General features: G+C 33.9%; 2 protein-coding genes across 2 annotated transcripts in view; one reads left to right on the plus strand and one right to left on the minus strand.

Moving 5' to 3' along the window:
- The window catches only part of LOC114341755 (uncharacterized), a 262,233-nt gene that overhangs the window by 164,434 nt on the left and 83,085 nt on the right, over positions 1-14,714 (plus strand). The window lies entirely within an intron of this gene.
- The window catches only part of LOC126885249 (uncharacterized), a 28,890-nt gene that overhangs the window by 4,326 nt on the left and 9,850 nt on the right, over positions 1-14,714 (minus strand). The window lies entirely within an intron of this gene.

The raw sequence follows: 14,714 nt of genomic DNA on the forward strand, positions 1-14,714 counted from the left end.
CACTCTTGGCTCAAGGAGGTTCTTTACTCTCGACCTGGCCTACCTCTCGTTCCACGATAGATACTCCACACTCACGGAACTATACCGGCTTTCTCACTCTCCGTACACTACCGTCTACTACTGGACTTCACTTCTCGACAGCTCAAAACATTCTGATCTCTATTTGTCACTCATTCCCCTACTTTCTAAATATCCCTTCCAGAGTCACAAATCAACCTTCCACCACCAACTCTCATTCGCAGTATTTCTCAAAACCAATTTTTAAACTTTCTAAATATGCTTAATGGATTTCAAAAAAAAATAGTTAATTCCCATTCTAAAATTACTTTCTACTATTTACAAAAATTAATGACCTATTATCTACTTCAACTGAGTCTTATTTAGCATAGGCTAATGATCGAACCTTCCGCGAACAACGATAATGACCTATTATCTCTTTCAACTGAGTCTTATTTAGCATAGGCTAATGATCGAACCTTCCGCGAACAACGATAATGGTACGCGCCATTCACTTTGTTTATTCTCGGCGCATTGTCCCGAGTTCCGTAAGCTTTTTCTAATCACTTCTTAAAATTAAATATAACAATTTGTTGTATACAGGTTGTTCTAAATTTATATGCCCGTGGTTGAGAAAATTGAAAATATTTTATATTAAATTGAATTCTGTTTATAATTATAAAAATTTAATTTTCATATCAAATAGAAATATAACAAATCCCCGCCTTGTATTCGATAAAATTTATCTGCATTTTTAAATAAATTTTCTCGAGGCAAAACCAACTCCCTGTATATTTCCTTACTTTAATCTACGTCTTATATCCTAACTTACTATCTACTTCATGTATCTGTCTTTTATTCGTGATATTTGTATACATCGTGAATATTATAAATTCCTCGGATCTTTTCCGAGTTCCTGTGCCTCAACTCATAACTATTTATCCCATTTTCATTATTCACGATGTACGGGCCTTCAAAAACAGGCATCAACTTTGCGCAAATGGCCCCAGGAAGATTTGATACTCGTAATGCCCTCACGAGTACTTTTCCACCCTTTTGGAAAGTCACTGGTCTTCTTTTTCTATTTTGTTCCTGTCTTTGGATATATTTTTCGTTGCTTCTCCGTAATCTTCTCTGTACGGTTTCAATCACCTGTTGATATTCTTTTGGCTCTTGGTCTTCCCATGGCCTTATCGGCAGTACACCCTTCATGATGTATTCTGGGGTCTCTTTTGTTACTGTGCTCGGAATTGTATTTAGATACCTTTCTATTTCCGCCATTTTCCTGTCCCAGTGGCGATGTTGACCATCTGTTGCAATGCGAAGAAATTTCGTCACTTCCTGTATGAATCGTTCCGAAGGATTACTCTGTGGATGCCTGATGCTGACAAAATTTGTCTCTATTCCTCGTTCTCGAAGTTGTCCCTTGAAACGATCATTTCGGAAATACGTTGCATTGTCCAGTAGAATCTTTTTTGGTGTTCCTACTATGGCTATAAAATTGTCGATTTTTCTTAATATTTCTTCCCCCTTTGTGGTGCGGCAACTATATAATTTTACGTATTTTGAAAACACATCCACCATTACCAGAATATGTGTGTTCCTTTTAGTGGTCATAATTAGATCGCTTAACATATCTATTGCTACAATGTCTAGTTTGTTTCGGGCTTCAATATTTTTGGCAACATTTTCGTTTTTGAAATTCCGACTCTTATATTTTTGACATACATCGCACTGTGTAATTTCCTTTGCAATGCGGTAATCCTGTCGGCTGATGTAATTTTCCCTAAAAACGAGCCAAACTTTTCTGCTACCGATATGCCCATTGTCCTCATGTAATTTCTTTATTATCTTTTCGGCCAATGTCTGTGTCACTAAATATAGTTCCTTTCCGTCTATTCTCTTAAAATATATGTTATTTTCTACTTCCGCTCTTCTTTTCTCTCTTTCCTCTAGGTCTTCCTGGTTTGTCCTTATCTCATTTAACGAATATATCCCTTCTTCTTGTATTAATCTATTTAGTCCCACCTGTAGAGTAATTGTTTCCTTTTTTCCGGTGTCCTCATCCCGTGTTAGAGCGTCGGCTATTATGTTGTCTTTTCCTTTTATATATCGGAACTCAAAATCATACTCCTGTAATAATAGAATGCCTCTATGTATTCTATTATTTACTAATCTATTCTTCATGATATGTACTAAAGCTGCATGGTCTGTTTCGATTGTGAATTTTGCTCCCAATAAGTAAAACCTCAATTTGTTTACGCAGTATAGTACACTGGCAAACTCCAATTCTGTAACACTATATTTTCTCTCATGTGTTTTAGTCACTCGAGATATAAAACATATCGGCACTTCTTGGTCGTTTTGTATTTGAGACAGAACTCCTGCAAATTTTTGTATGGACGCATCAGTTCGGAGTATAAAAGGTAAATTGTAAATGGGGTGGTATATTTTCGTTCCTTTTGCGAATTCTCGTTTTAATGTTTCGAAAGCTTCCTCCTGTTCTTCTTTCCAATTCCATTTTATTCCTTTTTTAAGCAATTTTATCAGAGGGATTTCCTTTTGGCTCAAATCGGGAATCAGCTTTTTAAAATAATTAATCGTGCCAAGAAAACCTCTCAATGTTTTCAAATTCGTTGGTCTTGGGTATTCATCTATGAGCTTGACTCTGTCTTCGGCTAATCTTACTGTTTTGGTGTCCAATTGAAAACCCAAATAAATGACTTCTTTTTGAAAAAATTGACATTTTTCAATGTTTAATTTCAATCCCGCTGTGTCCAATTCTTCCAGAATTATTTCTATGTGTTCCAGATGACTCTGAGTATCTTGTGAAAAAATTAATAAATCATCGATATAATGAACTATGAAATCTTCATGGCGATTCAAAATGGTATGTAGAGCTCGGACGAGTGCAGCACAAGCACTCTGCAATCCAAATGGCACTACCTTAAACCGGTAGACAATACCATCAATAGAAAAAGCGGTGTAGTTTCTACACTTTTCAGCTAACGGTATCAACCAAAAACTGTGTTTTAAGTCAATTTTTGAAAATATGTGTGACCCGGTGATTCTTCCAAAAATGGCCTCGATGTTTAGAGGTGATTCGTATTGTGATACAGTGTGCTGGTTGATATTCCTGGCATCTAAACATAATCTCAATTCTCCATTGCTTTTCTTTACTATCACAATCGGGTTAACATACGGTGAATCACATCTTTCGATGATTTGATCTTCCAACATTTTATTTATTTCTTCTTTCACCTCTTGTCGATACTTGTATGGAATCGGATAAGTCTTTGATCGAAAATTTCCCAAGTTTTTCACCTCAAATGAATGTTCGTACCTTTTAGCCACTCTGTTTTCCTCATTGATCAAATTTTCGTATTTTCTTAACATCAACCGCAATTCTTCTTCTTTCCCTTCTCCACATATCAATTTTCTGTCTTTTTTTTCAGATTCTTCACACATGTTTACCGTGCATTCTGCATCCTCGTTTGCATATACCTCCTCTTCAAATACTACTGTTTCAAACATATTCTTTTCACTTTCATTTTTTAGCTTTATTTCTTCTTCTCCTGAGCTCGTCTCTTCTTTTGAGGAATCCCAGGTTTCCTTTGTTTCTGATACTCTCAAATTTTCTTCTTCTGGGCTCAACTCTTCTTTTGAGGAGCCACAGGTTTCATTTTCTTTTATCTTTTTCTGACCTTTTCTCCTTTTTTTCTTTGTCCTTGCTTCGCTGCCAAATTCATTTCCACTGTTTGTTCTTTACCTGATTCGTCCGTATTTTGTTTCTCATGTTCCTTGTCCTGTTCTTTTTCTTTCTCTTCTGTTAGTTTCATCGTATTATTTTTAAAATATATCACTACATGTTTTTCTGCCAATTCGTCAACTCCTACTATCATGTCATGTGACATGTTTGGCATTATTACACATTGTAGTGCATACATATTCTTACCCAGTCGTACCATTACTCGTATGCCTTCATTTATAGTTGCCAATGTCCGTTTGTTTGCGCCCACTAAATTTACCCTAGGTATTTTGTAAATTAAATTTGTTAAGTTAACTTCTTCTATTAGTTTTCTGTTGACCAATGTTATTTCAGATCCAGTGTCTATCATAATTTTAATTGGTTTCTCGTTGATAAATCCATCCACAAATTTTAAATTAACTCCATTTTTCTTTTCGTTGTTTCCTGCCAATTTATTAAACTCCTTGGGGTGACAAAAGATTCCTGTTTAATTTTTGGTTTTTAGTGAGCGCCGTCGTGAAAAGACGCCGGTTGCTTATCGTTGTTTATATTTTCGTCATAATGTCTCTCTCCGTCATATTCATCTGTCTGGGTATTATTTACTTCTCTTCTATTTTCTCTTGGTCTGTCGGATCTGTTTCGGTTTTCTCGATATCCCTGTTCATTTTGTCTACCATTATTTCTGTTTTCTTGATTTGAGCGTGTGGTGTTTCTATTCTGGTATTCTCGATTTCTGTCCTCATTCCATTGCCTATTTCTTTGTTCATAATTTCCTCTTCCGTTGTCTCTATTTTCGTTTTCCCTTCTGGGATTAAAATCTCATTTTGTATAGTCCCTCCTATTTTGATTTCTATCTCTATAATCTTGTGTTTCTCGGGGCCTGTAATCTTCTCGCGACCTTCTTGATTTTCTTTCTCTTAGACGTGATACTCTTATTTGTAGGAATTGGCATAAACTATCTATGTCTTTGTAATTTTGCAATGTGATATGGTCTTCCAGCGTTTCCTCGAAATGTCTTGCAATCAGTTCGACTAATTGTTCCGATGAGTAATTATATTGTAAATGTTTTGCATTATTGTAAATTTGCAAAGCATATGTCCTTTCTGATACACCCATCCTATCATTGTATTTCCCATTTTGCAATTACTTGTTAATTTCCAATTGTTGGACCTTTCCCCAGAAATAATTCAAAAATTTTTGTTCAAATTGTTGCCAATTGCCGAATTCTTCTTCTTTACTATCGAACCATAGGCTTGCTTCATATTTGAGATGGTTTCTGATAGTTTCTTTTGCTGTTTTGAAATTTCCGATGTGTTGTATTTTCTTTTTCAGGCTATTTATGAACGGCACTGGGTGTAATCTTCTTACATCCCCGCCAAACCTTATCTTCACGTCATCTGTGCTATGTATAACCATTTCTCTTCTTTCTCCTACATTTTGTTGCGTCCGGTTTTCGGTGACTTGTTTTTCTATTTCTGTGATTCTTTTTTCCACTTCTTCTCTATCTACTTGAGTAGCATTTTCCAACTTATTTTCCAAATTTTCTAGTTCCTTTTTCTGGCCATTCGTTAACTCCTTTATTTTATCTTGAATTTTCATTTCATACTTTTCTATGCGTTCCTCCATTTTCTTGTTGTTCTCTTCTATGGCTTGTTTTGTTTCCTTCTGATTTTCTTGCATTATTCTTTTTGTTTCATTCATTTTTTGATCCAATTTTTGTTGTGTTTCATCCATTTTTTGTTGTGTTTCATCCATTTTTTGTTGTGTTTCATCCATTTTTTGATCCACTTTATCCATTTTCTTTAATGTTTCTTCCTGATTTTTATCCATTGTCCTTTTTGCTTCATCCATTGCTTGTTTTGTTTCTCTTTGATTGTCATCCAGTTTTTGTTGTGTTTCATCCATTTTCTGTTCCATTCTTTGTGACTGGAGTTGCATCATTTGTAATAATTTATCTATTCCTGATAATTCTTGCTGTTCTGATGCCATGATTGTCGTGTCTAAAATATCTTCTTGGTCTGAATTATTCTCTTGATTTGAATGTTCTTTTTGTTTTTTGTTGTCTTTGCTTTGGCTTCTTGTCACAGACATTTGTTTTCAAGAAGTACTGTCCCCGCCAAATATGAAATTTTACTAGTATGTTACCAAGACGACTTTTTCTCACCCAAATATTATAAATTGTCAATAAATATATCAAATGTAAATATCGTAAAAATAAAATATTAAATCAGTTATGTAAAATTTGTACCTAAAGAGATCTAAAATTTTATGTTATCAAATGTAAGTATCTCACTTTTTTCCACAGGCATATAAATTTTCAAATACCGGCTTTACTCTTTCTATCCTTCAAATTTGCCACTAGAAATACTTTACAATGCTTTCCACGTTGGACGACAGTTGATGTGATCTTGATTATTGATATGAGATAATATTCTTATATGTCATTTAATTTAATCAATGCATTTATAATAATCTAATTAATTTACCAGATCACATACCAATATGTTTTCAATCTCAGGGCTTTTTATAAAATTAATTACTTACTTACGTGGCTTCTAAGTATTTCTCAATGGTTCCTAATCGGGATAGGAAAGAAAAGAGTAAAATAATACACATATATGGGTTACAATTATAATCAAAATATGGTTTATTTTATTTAAATGGCAATCACTGCTTAATATTTGCTATATCTTATTATTCTTAAACATAACATTTCCACATGGGAATCTTATTTCCTTTTGGTTTCCAATTGAAAGTTTTTATTAACATTTCTATTAGGATTTATTAGCAACAATTCTATTTAAGTTTGATGAAGCTTTTCTGATATTATTGATTATGTTCTTCAATTTTAAATGTGGTATTTAATACGAAAAACCCATACATTCATGTCCAAACAAATGAGACTGACCTTTTTCTGGTGAACTGAGAATGTCTTCACACAAGACCCGTTTCCTGCTATCCTTGGCTGCGATCAAAACCTCGTCCTGGCTTCCAGTAATGTTCTCCTTTGAAAACTAGCTCGTATAGCTCCCGTTCCTGCTTCTGTCGTGATGCCGTGTTTCTACCTTTTTCGAAACTTCAATCAGCTACCGGGACACTCTTGGCTCAAGGAGGTTCTTTACTCTCGACCTGGCCTACCTCTCGTTCCACGATAGATACTCCACACTCACGGAACTATACCGGCTTTCTCACTCTCCGTACACTACCGTCTACTACTGGACTTCACTTCTCGACAGCTCAAAACATTCTGATCTCTCCCTTCCACCACCAACTCTCATTCGCAGTATTTCTCAAAACCAATTTTTAAACTTTCTAAATATGCTTAATGGATTTCAAAAAAAAATAGTTAATTCCCATTTTAAAATTACTTTCTACTATTTACAAAAATTAATGACCTATTATCTACTTCAACTGAGTCTTATTTAGCATAGGCTAATGATCGAACCTTCCGCGAACAACGATAATGACCTATTATCTCTTTCAACTGAATCTTATTTAGCATAGGCTAATGATCGAACCTTCCGCGAACAACGATAATGGTACGCGCCATTCACTTTGTTTATTCTCGGCGCATTGTCCCGAGTTCCGTAATCTTTTTCTAATCACTTCTTAAAATTAAATATAACAATTTGTTGTATACAGCTTGTTCTAAATTTATATGCCCGTGGTTGAGAAAATTGAAAATATTTTATATTAAATTGAATTCTGTTTATAATTATCAAAATTTAATTTTCATATCAAATAGAAATATAACAATACATACAAACAAACATACATATCCACAAACATTTTCCATTTTTTAAATAAAAATTGAGTCATATTTCTGAGCTCGATAACTTTTGGATGGTACAACCGATTTTCAAAACTAAACATGCGTTGGAAAGGTAATGATCTATGCTATCAGAAGCCACAAAGGTCGGGCTTAAATTTTTGAAATTTTTGGGAGTTTTGGGGACGAGAACGAAAAACAGGCTTTAAGTGGAAAGGGCCGTAAATTCCACACCCTTGGACCAAAATGGAGAAGTAACATATGGATGGACGAGTCTTTTCGTAGACTTTAAGACGGGATGTGGCCCAATTTTCCATTCAGTCAGGTTTAGAAAATCGAAAATTTCGTGTATATATAGTGTCGCTTGTAGGGGTGTTGTGCGCCACTGGTGAGAACTACCGTTCTCTGTGGATACATTTTAACGCTTATTTATAAAACACCCTGTATTTTGCAGAATGGTCAAAAACAGTAAATTGTTATTTTGATTTAACAATGTTTACATTAATAATTTGACTTTTATTTGACAGTTGACAGTTATATTGTACCTACTTTTTAGTTTTAGTTCTAATAAATTTTGTTGGTTAGTTACATAAATAAATTAAGTAAAAATGAAAAAATTACTTGTTATTTGAGGAAGGTGGAAAAATCATTATGTATAACATGGGAGTAAAGTGCCTTTTCCTCACTTGAATGATTACTTTCCTCCGCTACGCATCCGGCAGTAAACTTCATTCGCGGGAGGAAAAGTAGCACTTTCCTCCCTTGTTATACAAATATCTATTATTTATATTCAATTTAGAATGTGTGTACTGATTTTCATTCTTCGTAAATGTAGTCTCTGCATTACCTCCGCAGGTAAGCAACTTTGACAAGCTATCACTACCACCTGTTATACGTTTCGCTTGACCGACCGCAGTATGTTTTTTTTACACAATCACAGTAATCAACTGTGATTAAACTAGCTTTAGTAAATTCAGACAGTCTATTAGCTATGACAAAGATCAGGAGTGGCTGGTGCAGTAGAGAAAATAGCAACACTGAAACGGAACTGGGCAGGTCACATGGCTCGAATGAGTATAATTATACGACAGATATTATATCGACAGATAAAAGATGAACAAAGCGGATACTAGAATGGATACCAAGAGATGATGTTTACCGAAGCATCCACCAACACGTTGGACTGATGATCTAAAACGTTGTCATAGGAATTGGATGCAAGGGGCACAAGACCGAAACATATGGAAAATTATAAGGGAAATCTATGTCCAGCAGTGGACAAGCGAAGATTGAATAATGAAAGAATATTTTTATAGGATCCCATCATCTTGTGTTGTGAAATCAATGACACATCTAATTTACACGAAGTATCATTATCTAAACGTTAAATGGGATGCACATGTCAATTTAGGTACAAGAAATAAATGAAAAACTTACACTATAAAAACGCATACTATAATATGCTACGCATCGTTAGGTCTCCGAAAAGGTAAATAAATGATGCCTAAATGATGGTATAAATAAGGAGTATTACCAGAGAACGGCAGTTCTTGCCAGTGGCTCACAACCCCCTACACGCGACACTATATTATATACACGAAATTTTCGAGTTTCTAAATCTGACTGAATTAAAAATTGGGCCAACTCCTATCCTAAAGTTCAGGAAAAGACTCACCCATCCATTTTGGTCCAAGGCTGTGGCATTTACGGCCCTTCCTATTTAGGGTCTGTTTTTCGTTCTCGTCCCCAAAACTCTCAAAAATTTCGAAAATTTAAGTCCGACCTTTACGGTCTCTGATAGTACTGATCAATACCTTTCCAACGCATGTCTAATTTTGAAAATCGATTATACCATTCAAAAGTTACCGACCTCCGAAATATTACTCAATTTTTATTTAAAAAGGGGAAAATGTTTGTGGATATGCATGTGTGTGGAAAAGTTAGACCGATCTGAATTTTTTTTCTGTGTTTCAAGAAGGGATTAGGACTGATTAAGAACCGGTGTAGTTTGTGACTTTTGATCACCCATAAGCCAGCTATAGGACTTGGAAGGTACAAAACGGCATATTTTTTTGGGGGTATATATCTTCGGTTCAAGAAGAGACCGGAGAAACGCAAATTCACCAAATCCATAGGGTTGAGTTAAGCTTTCAAATAGTGTTTAAGCCGTCAGGATCAGACAAACACATGGCTCAGTATAGCCGAAAAACTGAAAAAATAAACTTTTGAAAATTTTGGTTTTTTGACAATTACTCAAAATTTCAACCTACGAATTGCGCCAATAACTGAGCGTTTGTAGAAGACTCTTGTCTAGACGAATCTAGCGGTGTATATCTCATTTCCGGGAAAATTCGAATTTTTAAATTATAGGCTTCATAAGTATGATCAAATCTATTTCCTATGGGAAAAACGGTTTTTCAAGCTCAGTAATTCCTGTAATAGCTTCATTTATCATACTTGACCTTAGATGCATCAGATATTACTTGTTAATAGGTTTCAAACTCATGTTTAGTGATCAAAATCGGTTGAGCCGTTCAGAAGTTATTAAGCTACAAATGTGTAATCTAATTAACGATTATTCCCGAAATGGTTTATGTAGTTGTAGTGATTACGACGCTAAATTTGATCTAACAGCGGGCAATCGGAGTTCATTTACCGGCCATCCCAATATTTTTTCAATCTATTTCGAATAGAAAAAAAATCTAGTGTACATTCGATGGACACTAGATCATTTGGGAGATAACGCGATAAAGGAAACCATTTATAAAGCTTAACGTGTAATCGAGAAACATTGCATTCAACTTTATACATTTAATTTATAAATAACTTTGAAAAACTCCTGATACAAGAATAAAAATCCGCTAAACGCCGTAAAACTGAGTGGCACATACAATATTCCAGCTACAGAAGATATTATATAAATATTACGTGGCGTGAAAATGTATTTTCATTTTGATGCAAAACAAAATTCTAGTTTTATTATAAAAGATTTTTCAAAGGTAATGCCACGAGTCCTCTAAATTTTATCGATAAAATTTTTTGTTTTCACGAAAACTTCTTTATTTGATAAAATTACGAAAACAAACCGAATGATAAAATCATGAGTCCGAAGGACGAGTGATTTTATCCATTTCGGTTTGTTTGAGTGATTTTACCCTAAATAAAGAAGTTTAAGTATGAAAACGAAAAAATTTATCAAGCAAAATTTAGAGGAGGAGTGGTATTTGAAAAGATTATTTTGTGAACCAATATGTATTATTAGTAAATACGGGCATCTGTGAAATATTTTTAAGACAACTAGGATCGATGTCTTAAGGGGTCATATACGTTTCTCGGCTTCAAAAAATCGATTTAATTTTTTTTACTTATTTTAAAAGGTACATCCCTTAGAAACATTTTAAGACCAGAACGAGTTCGATATTCGAATTATTGACGAAGTTACAGCTGCTTTAAACGGAACTAGTCGGGTCGCTCCGCAGGTCTTGCAAAACTTTAAACACATTTTTCTCGAAATAGCATTTTTCATAACGGTGGGCATGATAACTGCTTAACCGTTCATCCGATTAACTTCATTTTTGGCACACATATTCTAAATTAGATTCACTATCGTGCGACGAGAGCTTTTTTGAATAAATTTAAACATTTTCGAATAGCAATAAAAAAACAGACAATTTTTTTGGTGAAAATTACGACTTTTTTTTTTAAATTTCGACCATTTCCGTAATTAATTTTTTTTCTTAAATTGCTCTCGTCACACGAGAACTATGACTCTAAAAAATGATAACAAATAAACATTTTTTGTTTCAAATAAACATTACGAGCGGAATCATGCCCACCGTTTGACCTGAAAAAAACACACGTTCTACGCTACTAGACGCGGCCGCCATGTTATTAATTATTTTTTTAACTTTTAACATATATTTTATACTCCTTAAAGGCCGATTCTCATTAGACGTGCAAGGAATTGGCAAGGCAACGGCAAGGCACACGCTCGGCACGGGCAAGGTTTTCACAGCCAATTCACACTGAGACAGGCTTGCCCCGGGATAGTTGCTTTGTGTGCTTTTTGTAGTGAACAATGTTTAAAACGTCCATGCTAACAAAAATTGCTCTATTATTAAACGAAGAAACAGAAAATGAAAACAAATATTACAGATACAGAAAAAGACGTTTTTGGGTGCATAAAATGCTAAAACAACGCAATGAAGAAGGAGAATTTGCAACGTTACACCCCGAACTTTTAGACGATCAGACAAAATTTTTGAAATATTACCGAATGACAATGGACGAATTTAGTAACTTATTGGCGCATATTGAGGGACCTCTTCAAAAATAAAATACTTCTTTCCGGGAATCCATTTCACCGATGCAAAAACTCGCAGTCTGCTTAAGGTATGTACCTACTGAAACTATTTACGTGCCGTATTTTGTCTCCACCATATTAAATTTTAATTTAGAATTGAAGAGGTATACTTATAATGATGAATTATTATAAACTGCTCGTCAAAAATTAGGGATATAAAAAATTATGCTGATTTTCCTAGTTGATTTATTCGCGAACAGACGGATTCCGCTATTTTTTTTAATATTTTAGATTTTTCTTTAGTATTTATATAGTTTTGCAAAGGTTTACTCAAACTTATTTTTTGTACTTATACCGGGTGGAAGAAAAGAAATATGTTTCTTATGTTAAGTTTGAGACACCCTGTAGGGAGGACGAGGTACAAATTTGTGAGTATACATGACAATCGTATTGTAGTCTTATGTTTTGTGAACATGTTGTTTGAATGTCCCTGATATCTTTAGAAACAAAAAAATAGACGGGTTGGTAATATAACATGTGTTTTACCCGAAACAACAGTTTGAGACGCTTTGTAGGGAGGAAAAGGCACAAAGGTGAGTATACGTCGACATTATGTTGTAGTCTCACATTTTCTGAATATTTTAGTTTTTAATTTCTCTGATATCTTTAATAACAAAATAACTAGACGGTATTACTCTTTACTGTGTGTTTCTATGTTTAACATATGGGACTCATGTCGTCAGTTAAAACACATATTAAAGAGTAATACCGTCTAGTTTCTTTGTTATTAAAGATATCAAAAAAATTAAAAAAAAATTAAATATTCACAAAATATGAGACTACAACATAACATCGAGGTCTACTGTAGGTATACTCGCCTTTGAGCCTTTTCCTCCTTTCAAGGTGTCTCAAATTTTTGATTCGGTTAAAACGCATGTTACAATTACAAATCCGTCTATTTTTTGTTTATAAAGATACCAGGGACATTCAAAAAACAAAATGTTCACAAAACATAAGACTACGATACGATTCCGAAGTATACTAAAATTTGTATCTCGTCGTTCCTACAGGGGGTCACAAATTTAACATAAGAAAAACATTTCTTTTCTTCCACCGGGTATAAGTACAAAAAAAGTTTGAGTAAACCTTTGCATGACTGTGTAAATACTTAAGCAAAATCTAAAATAATAAAAAAATACCGGAATCGGTTAACCTGTTCACGAAAAAATCAAGTATGAAAATTTAGCATACTTTTCTATATCCCCAACTTTTGACGAGCAGTTTATTTGGGTTTATTATAGTTTTTAATTTGTATCCATTTGGATGCAAATCGATTCCATTTGACCAAGATAAAGAAGCATGGAAGAAGGAGGAGGAGGTCTATCTCCAAGGATGGATGTTTAGAGTTGATTAGATAGATAGATACGTTTTTAATCACTTCCACACATTTTAAAAAATACTTTTATTTTTTTTTTAATATTTAAATGTTTTTATATTTTCAAAATAAACTATATTCTATAAGTAACATATAAAAAATTCTCGAGGTATCTACCATTAAAAAAAACTAAAAAAATATACTATATTCTAACTTACTACGTTGTACTAAAATAACTACGATTGCAGATTGCTTGCCGGTACGAGATTCACACTGTAGTGATCTTCACGGCACATGCTAGGCAAAGATTGTTTCGAAAAGAACGTCGCATGCAAAGCCCGTCACTTACCGGTGCCTTGCACGCATAGTGTGAATTACATCCCGTGCAGTGCATAAGATTTTATGTAAAATGTATTTTGCCGAGCCGATGCCTTGCCCATGCCGAGCACTTGCCTTGCGTTATAATGAGAATCAGCCTTAAGAGTCCACCTTTAAAATTAAAAAAAATGAAACCAATTAGCCCAATAGTTTTCGTACAATTTATCATTATATTTAGACTACTTTTTAAGCTCGAGAAACGTATATGACCCCTAAGTAGGTTATATATAAATTATTTTATGATTTAAAAATGAACCAATTTATTTATTATATTGTTAATACATAAAAAACTGTTTAAATCGAAAATGAATAATTATTAAAAACACAATTTTTATAACTAATATGAGATTTTCCAATGTCGTTCGTAACGTCTAATCTGTCGTCACTTTCAGTATCATTAATTACAGTCGCAGTTGATGTACTGGCAATGCACTCAGTTGTAGTAGTTGTTCTAAGTTTATTTGGTATGTACGTATTATGTGAAATTTAGGGTACCTTAAGTTTTATCAGGAAAGAGACTGTTTTATCAAGGAAGAGGCTGTTTTATCAGTATTTGACAGGTGAAAAAAATAATCCATATTATTTGCTTTTGAAGTAAACGCGCCACAAAAGAGTTTCAAAATTCAAACTGTATCAAAGTTACTCTTTTGTGGCGCGTTTTACTTCAAACTGAGCAAGTATTATGAAAAAATATATTAAAATAAAACTAGAATTTTGTTTTGCATCAAAATGAAAATACATTTTCGCGCCACGTAATATTTATATCAGATCTTTTGTAGCTGGAATATTGTATGTGCCACTCATTTTTACGGCGTTTGGCGGTTTTTTATTCTTTTATTATTTACAAATAAAGTATTGGAGAATCTAAAAATTGTGCTAAAATAGCAATTTGGTCAGTGGCGTAGAATTTGGGAAGGGTCAACCATTCACTTTAGTAGGGTGTATAGTACCTACACTTTAGGTAGGGTGTATATTACCTACAAGTATGATAAGGGTATGTCAAACAGTTTTAAAGTACTAGGTAAGTATAAATATTTGTTAATAGCTATGGCTGTTCAGTGAAATGGTCACATTTTATTTAAGTGGTTTCTGTTAAATCTTAATATTTTAAGATCTAGAATCTACAACTCAGAGATTCGAGATT

The sequence above is a fragment of the Diabrotica virgifera genome, chromosome 5 (assembly GCF_917563875.1).
Source record: "Diabrotica virgifera virgifera chromosome 5, PGI_DIABVI_V3a".
Lineage (NCBI taxonomy): Eukaryota > Metazoa > Arthropoda > Insecta > Coleoptera > Chrysomelidae > Diabrotica > Diabrotica virgifera.